Here is a 15784-nt window from a genome sequence, read left to right as displayed (position 1 = left end):
GGTCATAGCAGAAAATCTTTAAGTTTCTAGAGAGTACAGAGGAAGGACTAGAAGAAGATCTAAGTTGTCTATTCTAACTGTTCAAACTGTATCATTTCGCCTGTAATTAAAAACAGTCATCAAATTACTCTTGGAAAATCCTAGGCTTTGGAACCAGGTGGATGTGGATATTTAAAAAAAAATTTTTTTAATGTTTATTTTTGAGAGAGAGAGAGAGAGCAAGCAGGGGAGGGGCAGAAAGAGAAGGAGACACAGAATCTAAAGCAGGCCCCAAACTGTCAGTTCACAGCTGGATATGGGCCTTGAACTCACCAGCTGTGAGATCAAGACCTGAGCTGGAAGTCTGATGCTTAACTGACTGAGCCACCCAGGTACCCTTGGTGGATGTGGATTTAAATTCTAACTCTGGCACTTACTTAACTGGGGGACTTTGGGCAGGTCCCATAAGCCCTCTGAACCTTGGAGAGTTTCTCATCTATACAAAACAGGTAACAACATGTTAGCGTGTAGGGTGAACTTTTGGTGCACGGTAATACCCCTCCCTTACAACTCTTCTTTGCTCTGTCATGCCTGTCTTCAACTTCCATTTTCTTTTTTTTTTTCAATATATGAAATTTATTGTCAAATTGGTTTCCATACAACACCCAGTGCTCATCCCAAAAGGTGCCCTCCTCAATACCCATCACCCATCCTCCCCTCCCTCCCACCCCCCATCAGCCCTCAGTTTGTTCTCAGTTTTTAAGAGTCTCTTATGCTTTGGCTGTCTCCCACTTTAACCTCTTTTTTTCAACTTCCATTTTCAACATAGTAATATAAAGTCTCCTATTCCATGAATATGTATTCACAGATTAAAAAACAAATCTCCCCAACTCAGAATGGGATTTAGGTCATTAGAGGTCCTCAATTCTACACCCATGAAATAAGTGAAGGGAACTCAACAAAATTCTGATTTTTCTCATGATTATTATTTTGATGCTTTTAATAAAACATTAAATAGCAAATCCTTTTTAGGTTTCTTTTATTTTTGGGGTCTTTGCTTTGCTGGTACCCTAAGCACTTGCTTAAACTGCCTACTGTGTAATCCAGCACTGCCCCAAATATTGCATTATTTTCTTCTAGAATTACAGAGAAAGAGAACAAAAGGTATATAAGAAAAAGAGGAAGTTAACACTTAGGAAACATGAGTGGTGCTTACTAAATGCTCCATAAAAGTCTTCTTTTGCCCTTCTTTCTTGGTTTTTAACATTTAGACAGTATTAATTTATTCCCTATTATGAAAGATAAGGACTTGGCACATTTAGACTATCTCCCTCTCCCTTATCCCATTTTTAAGTTTATGATTTTTATTCTTCTATTATGTACATTTATAATATTAAATAATATTGGTCCATCATTATCAGATAGTGTGTCTTGACTCTTAATCCTCAAAACAACTGTAGTTGATATGTATATTACCTTCCTTTCTTTGATAAGGAAATTGAGGTCCAAAGGTTAAGTAGCTAATAACTGGTAGAACTGGGATTTGAACATTTACAAGATAAAGGAAAGGTAAGAAAAACATACGTACATACATATCTCCCCAAGTAAGTGAATACATTTGTCAGAAGATAATCACAAATGGGAAAAAAAGGGGACCCTACTTGCTGTAATTAAACCATTGTTTCTTTTGAGTACAGTACACTGCTTTCCACTGTCAAAGGTTTGTTTGATAGGCAGAAGTGTAATAGACCCACTGTAACTGTACCATTTTTTGAAATTGCGTGGCTGCAGTGACTAAGTGTGTGACTTTCATATTAGTAAGATTTTTTTGAAATTGCATTAATAGGTACCTTTTATTTTGCTTTACATTCATTTACTATTTATTTTTTGCAAAATATCCACAGTATAGATTTGAGAACCAGTAGCTGAGCTTGAAATACTACTTCCTATATACTAGTTTTATTTTGCTTTATGCTAAGTAAGTGGCTGCCACCTGATTACTGTTGCTCAGAAGGAAAAAAATAGTCATGGTTTTTTTGGCAAAATTAAGTTTTATACAGAAATAGCAGTCATATCTTTATACGTACAAAGTCAGCAAGAATTTAATTGTGTAATTAAGTGTTATGTTCTTAGATGAACATAATATGAACAAGTCATTATCCAATATCAACAAATCGACATCTTTTCCTCATAGTTGTGGTGAATTTTGATGAAATCAATGGGAAGTAGAAGCTTCTGTGCACCTAATTAACTTTAGAGGATGTTTTCTCACCTTGATTCCTAGTGAATGGGCCATTGGCATTCTAATAACTTCATGATCAAATTTTGGCTCATTACTCAAATATTGTACAGATGAACACCGCACGCGTCTAGGTCTTTACACATCGTTAACATTCATGTATGACTTTAGCAAGTCGACTGTGTTCTCTTGCAAGAAATAAAAAAATAATGACACCTTTTTGGCATGAACTATTTTATGATTTTTCATGGTAAGAGTAGTCAGATACAGTTGTCAAGAATGAACACTTGAACTTCCCTGTTTTGTGAATTAATAGTTTAAATGTCTGTTTATCTTCTCTTGTCCAGACAGAGGGAACTCAAGCACAAGGATTATATATAAACCAGTTGGAGACCCTGAGATTAGTGAGGAAATTAGCAGGTATCGAGTGCTTAGTAGGCAGGTGCTCCATCCACATAAGTTATTTTAACTCTCACTACTGTCTCTCAAGTTATCAATATCCCTAGTTTACAGATGAGGGAACTGAAGCTCAAAGAGGATCAGAGACTTGCGTGTGATGTTTTACCACCTTATATTTCCTTGAAGGGCTGATGAGTAAAAATGTCTGTAATAATTTCTTTTTTTTTTCAATATATGAAATTTATTGTCATATTGGTTTCCATACAACACCCAGTGCTCATCCCAAAAGGTGCCCTCCTCAATACCCATCCCCCACCCTCCCCTCCCTCCCACCCCCCATCAACCCTCAGTTTGTTCTCAGTTTTTAAGAGTCTCTTATGCTTTGGCTCTCTCCCACTCTAACCTCTTTTTTTTTTTTTTTCCTTCCCCTCCTCCATGGGTTTCGGTTAAGTTTCTCAGGATCCACATAAGAGTGAAAACATATGGTATCTGTCTTTCTCTGGATGGCTTATTTCACTTAGCATCACACTCTCCAGTTCCATCCACGTTGCTACAAAGGGCCATATTTCGTTCTTTCTCATTGCCATGTAGTACTCCATTGTGTATATAAACCACAGTTTCTTTATCCATTCATCCGTTGATGGACATTTAGGCTCTTTCCATAATTTGGCTATTGTTGAGAGTGCTGCTATAAACATTGGGGTACAAGTGCCCCTATGCATCAGTACTCCTGTACCCCTTGGGTAAATTCCTAGCAGTGCTTTGCTGGGTCATAGGGTAGGTCTATTTTTAATTTTCTGAGGAACCTCCACACTGCTTTCCAGAGCGGCTGCACCAATTTGCATTCCCACCAACAGTGCAAGAGGGTTACCGTTTCTCCACATCCTCGCCAGCATCTATAGTCTCCTCATTTGTTCATTTTGGCCACTCTGACTGGCGTGAGGTGATATCTGAGTGTGGTTTTGATTTGTATTTCCCTGATAAGGAGCGACGTTGAGCATCTTTTCATGTGCCTGTTGGCCATCCGGATGTCTTCTTTAGAGAAGTGTCTATTCATGTTTTCTGCCCATTTCTTCACTGGGTTATTTGTTTTTCGGGTGTGGAGTTTGGTGAGCTCTTTACAGATTTTGGATACTAGCCCTTTGTCCGATATGTCATTTGCAAATATCTTTTCCCATTCCGTTGGTTGCCTTTTAGTTTTGTTGGTTGTTTCCTTTGCTGTGCAGAAGCTTTTTATCTCCATAGGGTGGTCCCAGTAATTCATTTTTGCTTTTAATTGCCTTGCCTTTGGGAATGTGTCAAGTAAGAGATTGCTATGGCTGAGGTCAGAGAGGTCTTTTCCTGCTTCCTCCTCTAAGGTTTTGATGGTTTCCTGTCTCACATTCAGGTCCTTTATCCATTTTGAGTTTATTTTTGTGAATGGTGTGAGAAAGTGGTCTAGTTTCAACCTTCTGCATGTTGCCGTCCAGTTCTCCCAGCACCATTTGTTAAAGAGACTGTCTTTTTTCCATTGGATGTTCTTTCCTGCTTTGTCAAAGATGAGTTGGCCATACGTTTGTGGGTCTAGTTCTGGGGTTTCTATTCTATTCCATTGGTCTATGTGTCTGTTTTTGTGCCAGTCTGTAATAATTTCATAGCAGATTGGAAATCTTTACTGCAAAATCCTTTATGGAAAAGCATACATAAGCCTCTTGATTTCTCCTCAAATCTGGTAATACTAAAAGTGTTTCATTAACTAGTAGGAACGTTTGAACTGAAAAATCTTCAGCAATGCTTAGACTGCAAAAAAAAGAAAAAGAAAAGAAAAAAATCAAGCAGTTGGGGTTAAGTTTAATAAAAGAACACAGAAGGCCTTCTCCTTAATAAAATAGTATTTCAATAATGGTTTCAAATTGTTAAACCACTCACCAGGTATTTCATTTTCCCTCTTGATCCAACCCTGAAAATAAGGTCAGAACTCAATAATTTTCTGTAATTAAATGAAAGCATGTTTTGGGTAATAGAAGTTCAAAATCCTTCCTATGTGACCATAATTATACTTTTTAAAAATACATTTTCATTCATATTAATAAAATTAGAGTTCCTGGGATAGGATTAATTGAACAGGTGAAGCCAGGCTATGATTGATTGGTTGAATTGATTGATTGATTGGTTGGCTGGTTTCAAGTATGCTCCATGCCCAGCTCAGAGCCCAACTTGGGGCTTGAATTCATGCCTGAGATCAAGACCTCTAAGCGGAAATCAAGAGTCAAATGCTTAACCAACTGAGCCACTCAGGCACCCCTATGATTTAGTTATTTATTTTTTAATTGTGAATACTATTTATGTGTACATGCATATGCACATACATGAAGGAATCCATGTGCTGTCATCATTTGTCACATGTTGGTAGTATTTTCAAGTCTATACAATTATTTGAGTACCATAGAGGAACATAACAAGCTATATGTGGCAAGATAAACCTTAAGAAAAACAAACAAAAAACAACCACATAGAAAATTAAAATGAAGTCCAGTAGAAGGTGATTCTGTGGGAGCTTCAAGCTTGTTAACTGGAAAGTATTTTCTGACTGTATGTCTGTACAAGACTTTCTAAGCCAGCAGTGTCAGAGGAAAAGATAATAGGAACCACCTATAAAATTTTACATTTTCTAGTAGCTACATTTGACAAAAAAGAAAACAAGTAAAATTAAATAATGTATTTTATTTAACCAAATATAGATCCAAAATATTCTCTCAACATATAATCAACATAAAAATTATTAATGCAATATTTTACTATTAAATCTGGTATTTTAGCTTTATTTCAAGTATTCAGGAGGTACATGGGGTTAGTGGCTACTGTACAGAAAACAGGTCAAACCTTGCTGAATTACACAGAGTTCCTAGGGATTTATTTTGGATCTGGACATTGATACAACTAGGAAGGACAATTTATTTATTTTTAAAAATTTTTTAAAGTTTATTATTTTAAGAGAGAGAGAGAAAGAGAGAGAGAGAGAGTCCCAGGCAGTCTCTACACTGATAGGGCAGAGCCTGACCTGGGGCTTGAACTCACAAACTGTGAGTTCAATGAGCCACCCAGGCGCCCCAGGAAGGACAATTTAACTGCAACAGGGAGTTTAATCAGGTGTTTGACCATCTTGTGGGTTCCCTAAAATCTAAAACCTCTCCTGCTTTGTAAACTAACTTACACCACTGATGAAAGTGAACAGCTGTGAAATATTGTCAGTATATATATCACACAGTTTAGAATGGCATCTTCTGTGTTCCCCTTTCCTAACTAAATCTGATTTGTGTACACTATGAACGTGTTAGGAAAGCTAATGCAAATTTAAATTTTGAGTAAAAAGACAAATCCAGAAAGAGAAGTCTGAGGGGCCTGCCTTGTATTTGTCACCCTTTTTAAAAAGAGTGTATGTGTGTGGCGGGGGGGGGGGGGGGGGTACAGATTTAACAGAAGAAAAGGGAAATAAGGGACAAGTCCTCCTGTCCTTCCTGACTCTTGTGTTTAGCTCTAGTGTTTTAAGAAGGACACTGACAAACTTGTACAAATCAAATTAAGAGCAACCAAGGCAATTGTGAAAAGGCTTGAAACCACATCCTGTAAGCAGTAGCGGAAACCATGAGGAATACGGTTTCTGAAGATGGGAAGCTGTGGCTGGGGTAGTCAGTGATAGAAGAGAGAGAGTGACATAGGTGATTAGCTGTATAGGCAAATACTTAAAGGAATGCCACACACAGGCAAAACAAAAAACCAAAATGCTCATGAAAGCGAGGTCAAGTTGGCTGAATACAAATAAGATAGTTTCTAAACATTAAGAAAAACATCTTGGAAGGCAGGAGATTTTCCACTACATTGGGGATGGGGGCATTGCCTAAGTCTTCTCCCAACTCTGAGAACCGATATTTGTCCCAAATATTGAACAGAGAGTCTGTGTGGAGGTTTACTACATCACTGGCTTTGATGTTACAAGTTCTGTGACTATATCTCTGCTTAACCTTTAGGAGTTAGGTCACCTTGGGCAAGTCACTTGGACTCTCTTTGCTTCCTCTAAAAAATGAAAATAATACACTCCATACTGACTTCTGTAATTATTGGCAGGTTTTGCAACCTATAAAATGCCACATAAACCCGTTTCTGTTTCCATGGGATAAGACAAGAAGGCTCCTTAACTAAGCCCTCAAGTTTCTTTTTTCTTCTACCCTTCTACTCTGTTTAGGGTTCTGTCCACACCCAGCTATTCCTGACCCCACCCCTTAGATGCACCTTATCTTACTGCTGCAGTACAGGAAAGACTACTCTGAGCTTAAATGCAGTCTTTTCTGCCCCAAGGTAGGGCAAAGGGTCAACAGAGTCAAGAAGCAAAACCTGTAAAAAGTCACTGTCTACATTTTTCATCCTGCAATCACCATCTCTAAAAACAAGTCAACCGCTGAAAAAGACTCTGATAAATCAATTTCAGCATTGCTCTGCAGAATATTAAACCCTTCATCAGACACCTTTAACCCACATGAAATAATGTATCCATGCAAGTCACCCCCATTCATCTTTTGAAGTTTGCAGCAGCATAGTTTGTTTTTGAACTGCGGTCTTTAGAGTTCAGGTCTGTGAGGGGAGACTGAAGTTCCTTTAACTTTTTCTCACAGGTGAACACATAATGTCCCTTCTTTCCTCTAACCTGACGCCCCGCCTCCAGCTCCCTTGTACGCTCAGGGGAGAGGCTATTGAGGGCACTGACCATGGAGTCAGACTGCTAGGGCTCAAATACCAAGTCCGTTACTGTGGGAAGGGGCCTTCATTTCTCTGCAAAACAAGGACAATTCCTACTTCAGAGTTGAGGATTAACTAACGCAAATAAAACCCTTGACACGTGATCAGCCGACAATAAGTGGAGCTATCAGTATTATCTTCTCGGCCCTACCATCGACGGAAAGCCGGAGGCAACACCTAAGTTTTAGTCTTGGCGACCCCCCCAGGCCAGCAAAAGTTTAAGCCCTCAAACTGTCGTTCTGGAAGTTTTAATAGTGGTGAACCTGCTGACTCGCAATCCAGTCAAACCGCGTAGTAGGCTGACTCTTCGGATTGCCTCGTGTATATTTCACGGCACTTGAAGTCCAGCGCGAAGCTGCGGAAAGGATTTAAAACAGGACATCTGGGACTTAACAGCGTAAATATCCGGACCGCACAACACCCGGCAGGACTCAGAACCACACGCAGAAGGGCGTGACCTTAGGAGAACACGCCGGAGGGGCGTGGCTCTGCCCGAGAGGGCGCGCGCGCTCCGGGGTGGGTGCTTCTCGGCACGCACCAAGGGGCGGATCCCCCTCACGCGCTGCGTGGACTCCGGATCCTACAGCTGGCCTCGTCACTTTGCGCATGTGTAACTTTTGGGGGGCGGGCGAATCGTAGAACGCGGAATTTCTGGGAAAAGGGGGCGAATGGGATGGGGAGAGCCGAGAAATGCCTGCGGGGGGGCGGGACAGAAGGCGGAAGAGTTGAAATCAGCTGACCGGGTCTCGTGACAGCCTGGGCGGTGGCGACGCAGGCGTATTGGAGCACGGTCGCTGAAAGCCTGAGTGAAGATGGCGGCCTCCAGAGTGAGCCTCTGAGAGGCAGAGGGAGGAGGCGGAGGGGGCGGGGAGGCCGCGCCGCCGCGGCACCAGGAACCCGCGGCAGCGGAGCTACAGGGCCCCGACCGGGGAAAGGGGAAGTGGTGAGGCGGTGGAGGCTGGGGTGCACCTCATCTCACTCCGGACGCGGAGCCGGCGGCGGGAGGAGCTCGGGCTGGAGCCTCTCCAGCCTTCCGCGAAGGTAAACCGCTCTGGGCACCGGCCTCTGGGGGCTCTTTCTTACCCCCTTCTCACGCCACGGATACTTGAGGGGCCGAGCACAGGAAAAAGAGGGGTGGTGTCTTGGCCTTCAGCTATTAAGGAAAGCAGATTACCCTCCCCCAAGGCTGCTGGTCTGGTTCCTCCCGTCGGATCCCCCGTGTCTAAGTGACAGTCTCCCAGGGTGCTGCCTTGTTCAACCCCACCCCTCTTTTTTGGCTTGTTTTTTCGTTTTCTACCCACCGTGGCCCCCCAGATCCGCTCTTTACAGCCTTACCCCCACACACCCCTGACTCCCCTCTGGACTCCGCCCTCGGGATTCCCTTCCAGCCCTCTAGTCTGAACACACTTTCTGCTGGATGCCGGCAACTCTCGTTTCCTGGGGTCGGAGACCCCCTTTTCCCCCCACGTCCGGTATAGACTTTTGGACTTTCTTTGCTTAGCTTTGTTTCGTTTTGTTAGGAGATGGGGAGCACCCGCGTTTTTTTTTTTTTTTTTTTCCTCCAGTCTCTCCTTTTTCCAAAATCAAGTTTATCCTCTAAGGTTTTTCCTTTTCCTGCAGGGAAGCTTATTTTCAGTGGTCTTTTCCTTCACTGCCGTGGTTTTTGCCTTTGAATGTGGCCTTTGGATTAGGTGAAGTAGGACTGAAACGCTCAGTGAACTAGCAGTTGAACGCAAATTTGACTACACTGAAGAAGAGTGTCTTCCCTTAAACTGTGTTGTTGTAGGGTGTTCAGTTAACCACTCTTGTGTTGAGATTGTTTTATCAGTTGATGTCTTGAGATTGTATCCTTTATCAGTTGTTGGGGGGGGGGGGACAGTAAAAAAATCTCCCCCTAATGTGGCCATGGTTTCCCAAAGTGATAATTTCCCTTCTCTGCTTTCCCTTTTACCCTGCCGTGATTCCCCTAAAAAAGGAGGGTCTCTCTGCCTGATGTTTTTACGTTCTCTATTAAGGACTTTACACTATATAGGGTTATTTTGAGCCTCTTGGAGTGTAATGTCTTCGGGGGAAAAAATTCAGAATATTTCTTCAGGATCTACCCTAGTGATTGTTTCACTGTATTTTTTTTTTTTTTAATAGGGCTGATGGATTTCTAGGTTTGAAAATACTGTCTGCAGAGTTTGAGGAAATTACAGTGGTTAGGTTTTGTAGTATATTATCAGCACTCTGAGTCTATAGGGATATGAAATAGGACTTGCCCTAAAAAAATTTATTTATTTATTTATGTATTTAGAAAACTGCTTGTCAGAAACTCCGTATCTGAAAACGACTTGATTCGTGTTTCTTTGGTTTCTGGAAAGTGCTTTAGTGTTTAAACTGAATGTAGTATATAACCTAAAACCTTGTTAACATTTTAAATGTAATATGAAACAGTAATTTAAACAGCTGTATCTCAAACTTGGCTTTTGCTATTAATATTACAATGGGACATAAGTCCTGTTTAGAAAATGTTACACTGTATTCCTAGCTTGAAAACAGGAAATAGAACATATTAAGGGAGGAAAAGAGGAGTCAGAGGGTTATTAAGAGATAGGAATGTCAAGAACCTTAAACTTATAGTCCGGTTCATGGAAAATACCAGCATTTCCATTCCACTGGGAGGCAATGGATATTCCTCTTTTTCTAAAGTGGCAGTAGTGAATAGTCTATAAAATATATGAGCACTTTGAGTGCAAAAGTTATGGAATGATGGAAAGCAGGAGTTATTTGTAAGAATTTAACTTTACCCACAAATAAATTGAAGCTGGTTGCTAAGTTGGATGTAACAATGCTGGCTTTATTAAATTTGTAGAAAGGTTGATAGTTGAATCTGGTTCTCAATAGATACTAAATTACAGTTGAAAAGGACCTGTTTTAACTTAATTTGGCTCAGTTCCTTAACCAGTTCTGTTTACACAGGTGATTTTGAGATTTCCATTGCACTTTTCCCCTGCTTCTCTGATTGAGGTACTTAAAATGAGTAAATTAGATGCAAGACTGTGCAGATAAACTGTAACAAAAATTTGGTTGCTAATAGTTTTAGGCCTAAATGTTGACTGTAATGTCTAGCAGGGGTTAAAGGGGAGGTGTTTTGAAAGAAATCCTTTAAGACAGTGTTTCTCAATTTCATTAAACCTAATAAAGACCCCCTTTTTATTCCAAATAATTTTTAACACCTGCTTTATTGTCCCAAGATAGTTTTTAAATAATACAGCCACCTCTGGCTTTGGTCCTGGGATAAAAAGAAGCTTTGCTCTCACTGTTGCACCAGAAAAGAATGGGACTAACTTTAAATTCATGACTTTTTTTTTTTTTTTTTTTGGAAATCTGTTAAAAAACTGAGGTCACAGAGCAGACTACTAGCCCAGAATTTAAGGAGACAGAGTAGACTTTCATTGGACACAGCTGGGTATTGGCAAGAAGCGTTGAGCTAGAAGAGCTGACAAATTGATGAAAGCTGAGTATACCTTTTTCCACGCTTTTTCTCCACAAACTCACTGGGCATTCCTAGAAAAGATTGGAAAGAACCTTGGGGAATGTCTGTTGTTGGTGCTGACTTAGAGGAGGAAAATAGCAGTTTTCAGGAGGGGCACAAAGCTCTGATTCTTTCTCTTTGCTTCTTTTATGGAGCAAAAACCTTAATCTGTGGAGGGAAGGATATCTCTGCTGGCCTTGTTGGTGAGCATTCAATGAGCTGGGGGAAGACCAGAAAAGGGGAAAGAATCTTCTCAGGGAGGGGTACTGAGCTTAAAATTGCTGCCAGCCTGAATAAGATCATACCCCTGAGATCCAGAGATCTAGTGTATACCTAAGACTGAACCTTAATTGAACCACAAAGACTGTCTCCAACCTCCTACCATCATAAGAAGTTTTGAGTAACAAGTAAATGCAGAGTATTATTAGGTGAGGAACTAGATTATGCAAAGAGTACAGCACAAAGGATCAAATAGACATTGCTTTAGTAAACTGTCCTCACCATGGGCACCAGCTATTCTGCACATTTGAAGCCTGTCGAACACTGAGAATAACCACAGCAACAGCACATCAAACCCAGCCTAACTTCTAAACAGATCACAAACACTGCACTAAAGACCTAGCAAAGACAAGCCCATTTTCAGTTACCAAATTTATTTGCCTCAGTCTCTCTTGTTCTATACATGTTCAGCTTCCAACCAAAAATTACGAGGCATGCTAAATGGACAAATTTTTTTCTCAAGAGAAAGCAATTATCAGAAGTACACTTAGATTAACACAGATGCTATTATCTGATAGGCAGTGTAAAATGACTATAATGTTAAATGTTGAACAGAAAAGTGGACAGTGTGCAAGATGAGATGGGTGGTTTCACCTGATAGAAACTATAAGAAAGAATCAAAAGAAATACTAGAAGTATTAATACACAGTAAAGAAATGAAGAATGCTTTGGGGCTTATCAGAATTGACATAGCCTAGGAAGGAGTCTGTAAACTTACAGATGATAGAAGAAATTACCCAACTGAAACATGAAGTTAAAAAAAAAAAAACACCCAAGAGCTTGGGGATAGTATCAAACATTTTAATATATAATGGCTGAAATCACAGAAGAAGAGAGAACAGAGCAGAAGAAATACTGAATTGTTTGAGGAAATAATAGAAAATTTTCCAAAATTAATGTCAGACATCAAACCACAGATCTGGAATCTTAGAGAACACCAAGAAAAATACCCATGCCCCCCCAAAACTCAATACACCTTTGACATCATATTTAAATTGATGTAAACAAAGGAGAAAGAAAATCTTGAAGGTAGCCAAAGAGAGACCTGTACAGAGAAACAAAGAGTTAAAGTAGAGAGACCATGCAATCAAAAAGACAGTTGAGTGACAACTTTAAAGTACTGGAAGAAAAAAAGCAAAAATATTTTTCAACAATGAAGACAAAATACAGACATTCTGAAACAAAAGCCAAGAGGACTCAAAGTATAATCTTTCCATTTACATGATGGTTGCATTCCTAGAAAATTATACTCATATTAAACTCTGCAAAATGTACTTTGTGATTTATATTTAATACAGAATTAAAATTGGCATTAGTTATAAGTAGGTTTTTATGGATGTGGATGCCCACTTGGATATTTGAAAGTCAACTAAGGGTAGTTCTTCAACCCATAGGACTGTCTTATACGTTGAGGGGTATCTAGCTCCATTCACTGAATCATAGTACCGTAGTTCCCCCATCCCCCTTTATTCACTTTTCACAGTTTGAATTACTCAAGGTCAATAGCAGTCCAGAATCAGATGATCCTCCTGATGTCAGAAGGTCAGTAATAGCTAATGCTATGTTACAGTGCCTGTGTCATTCCCCTCATGTAATCTCATCACATAGGTATTTTATCTCAAATCAGGAGGAGGCTGACAGTACAGTAAGATATTTTGAGGGACCATAGTCCCATAACTTATTGCAGCATGTTGTTATAATTGTTCTGGCTTATTATTAGTTATTGTTGTTAATCTGTTACTGTGCCTAACTTCTAAATTAAACTTTATTATAGGTAAATATGTATAAAGACATAATCTATATAGCATTGGATACTATGTAGTTTCAGGCATCTACTAGGGGTCTTGGAACACATTTCCTATGGGTAAGGGGCAGGGGGACTACTGTAGTGTTTCTAATCATAGTGTCTCATGGGGCAGCATCCTGCCCCAACCATTACTGTAAAATTGTAGTCAGTAGTTTTCAATACATTTTTCTGCTTCAGCAGTTTTCACATGCTCAGCACATGCCAATCAGTAACATCTCTTGCAGTATGGAATGATTCCTAATTGTGGATACTCCTTTGAGAGTCAGTGATTTAGGGATATTTTTGTAGTAAGTAACTTAAGCCAGCATGGTTGTGATCATCTTTGCTAACTTAGACACAGTTACATTTGCAAAGTACAGTTAAGTATGGTTCACTAAGATGTTTATCAATAAAGATAAACATAATTTGCTAGTAGCTCTTTTCACATGCTCCTAACTTTATTCAACAGCCTGCATATTTGAGTTTTACTTGTACTTTTATGAACTGCTTATAAAGAAGAGTGATCTCTAAAACAACAAAGTTAATTCATTGGGATTTTATAGTTGAAGCATTATAAGTTGCCCTTAGAAGTGACCACACTGCCTAAGCAGTGTTCACATATTTAGCACATGGTCGTTGGTAATATCTCTGTGCAGTTGATGAGTAAAAATGTGATACATATTTTTTAAATTTATTTTGAGAGAGTGAGCATGAGTACATGTAGGCACCAGCAGGGGAGAGGATAGAGAGAAGGAGAGAACCCTAAGCAGGCTTTGCACTGTTAGCACGGAGCCTGGTGTGGAGCTCACAATCATAGACCGTGAGATCATGACCTGAGCTGAAATCCAGAGTCGACTACTTAACGAACTGAGCCACCATGTACCCCAAAATTTGATATTTTGATGAACAGATCAAAAATAAAATCCCAAAGCAATCTAAAATAATTACTTATATGTTTTGATTTTGTCAAGAAAGTTGCCAGAACACAATGGAAGGATTGATAAGGTTATGAATATAGGAGATTCCCCCTAATATTTCATAAATCCTATATTATAATATTTACATTTTTTGACATGTTTTTCAGACATGTATTCCTTAGTCATCTAGTGCTAGGTTTTTCTTTCCCTCAAACTTCTACTTGAGATGCAGAATGTATTTTGGATGTTTATCAAATCTGAGAGTAGTTAAAGCCATTCCCTCGCCCCCAGCCTTAGATCTGCTGGGTTTAATTTTAAAAGTGGAATTTTCCTTTTTTTTTTTTCTTTTTTTTAGTTCACTGATAGATTTGGGAGTGTTCTGTAAAATGTGTAGAACTATGGGAGAGTTAGGAATAATAGGGAAATTTCAGAAAGAGCTAAAAAAAAGACCTAAATGTTGCTATTTTGTGTTGGGTGAAAGGGAAATTACAGCAGCCTAAATGTCTTTTTTTTTTTTTTTAAGTTTGTATATTTATTTTGTGAGAGAGGGAGAGCACAAGCAGGAATGGGGCAGAGGGAATCCCAAGCAGGCTCTGCACTGTCAGTGCAGAGCCCAATGCAAGGCTCAATTTCACCAACCAAGAGATCATGACCTGAGCCACCCAGGTGCCCCAACTCCTTGTCTTTTAATAGTGTATTTGCATATTAGGATGCTTACTATTAAACTTCCTCTAAGATGTATTTGTAATATGCTTAGGTAATTAAACCCCTATTATGCATTTACTGTAGTGATAGAAAAAACAGCAACAAGTTAAACATGGCAATTGAAAGTCTCTTTTACCCATTAGGGTCTACTTAGTGTAACAGCAAGACTATTAAGTACCTGTTTGTGAGCTGAAGAAGAGCTTATTGAACTAGTATGTTTTGTTCTTGCAAAAGCCAGGTTAGCTTCAAAGATAGAAATTATGTCTAAAAATTTTCAAGAATGTGTACAAACTAAAAATCTGTAAATGATCAGTGACATTGATTTCACAGTATTTGCTTAAGTGGACATGTTTGCAGTTTTTAGGTGAATATTCAGGGCATTTTTAAGTTTTGGAAAGGAGAGTCATAATCATGTGTCTTTCTTGGAAAAAAACTTTTTTTGTTACAACAGATAGAGGTCTGTTTTGTGAAAAGTAAGAATTATTCCCTCAGGTGAAATCAGCATACATGTGATTAAAATATAGACAGCAATTTTTTTCAGTGTTTGATTTATATTGAATAGGAAAGGCCAACAAAATTAACTACTGTGATATTTATGCTTGCCCTTCCCCTGATTAAGATAATATTAAAAGTGTTCTTTTAGATTTAGTGTTTGCTTTTGAGTTTCCCTTGCCCTTTTATTTCATGAATATATGTCTGGTTTCTAATTGGAAAGGAATGGTTTTTTTTAAAAATGGGTAGGTGGATCTTAGATTATTTTGGAAGTATTTAAAAGCTCATTTTGATACATCAGTGCAAAGGTTTCAGTATTGTAACTTTGGGGCAATTATTTGGAGATCTGTTGGTCAGCTGAAATTTGATAATACCACTGGCTTTCTTTGCTAACCACATTTATCTCTGGAGTTAGTGGGTTCTTCAAGTTTAGAAAGCTGAGGTAGGATGTATTCAAACCTTATTTTGTGATCTGTTTAATAAAGATCCCTATACAGTAGGTATTATATAAGTTACATTTACTGCTTTGTTGTTTATTTACAAGGAAATGCTTTTACCTATACTTGTGTTCTATATTAAAACATGAAGCTGAAAATTAAAGATTCAAGTTCGTTATCTGTTTTCCCCCATACACAGAACATTCTAAGACAATCTAGTTGTAGCTTTTTAATCTGGGTAAAAATTAATGTTAACTATAT

At 39.1% G+C, this 15784-nt stretch overlaps 1 protein-coding gene across 2 annotated transcripts in view; it reads left to right on the top strand.

Annotated features, from left to right (window-relative positions):
- The first annotated feature begins 8263 nt into the window (after positions 1-8263).
- DNAJC13 (DnaJ heat shock protein family (Hsp40) member C13) overlaps positions 8264-15784 on the top strand; it is a 124621-nt gene continuing 117100 nt past the window's right edge. The window contains exon 1 of one of the 2 annotated variants that reach the window (XM_027061840.2): positions 8264-8431. The gene's annotated coding sequence lies outside the window, so the exon portion shown is untranslated. The remainder of the gene's footprint in view (positions 8432-15784) is intronic. The other variant, XM_027061841.2, reaches the window with a different exon arrangement.

This window comes from Acinonyx jubatus, chromosome C2, assembly GCF_027475565.1.
Source record: "Acinonyx jubatus isolate Ajub_Pintada_27869175 chromosome C2, VMU_Ajub_asm_v1.0, whole genome shotgun sequence".
In the NCBI taxonomy this organism is placed as follows: Eukaryota; Metazoa; Chordata; class Mammalia; order Carnivora; family Felidae; genus Acinonyx; species Acinonyx jubatus.
Note: the sequence above shows the minus strand (reverse complement) of the source record. Positions and strands in the feature narration are given on the sequence as shown.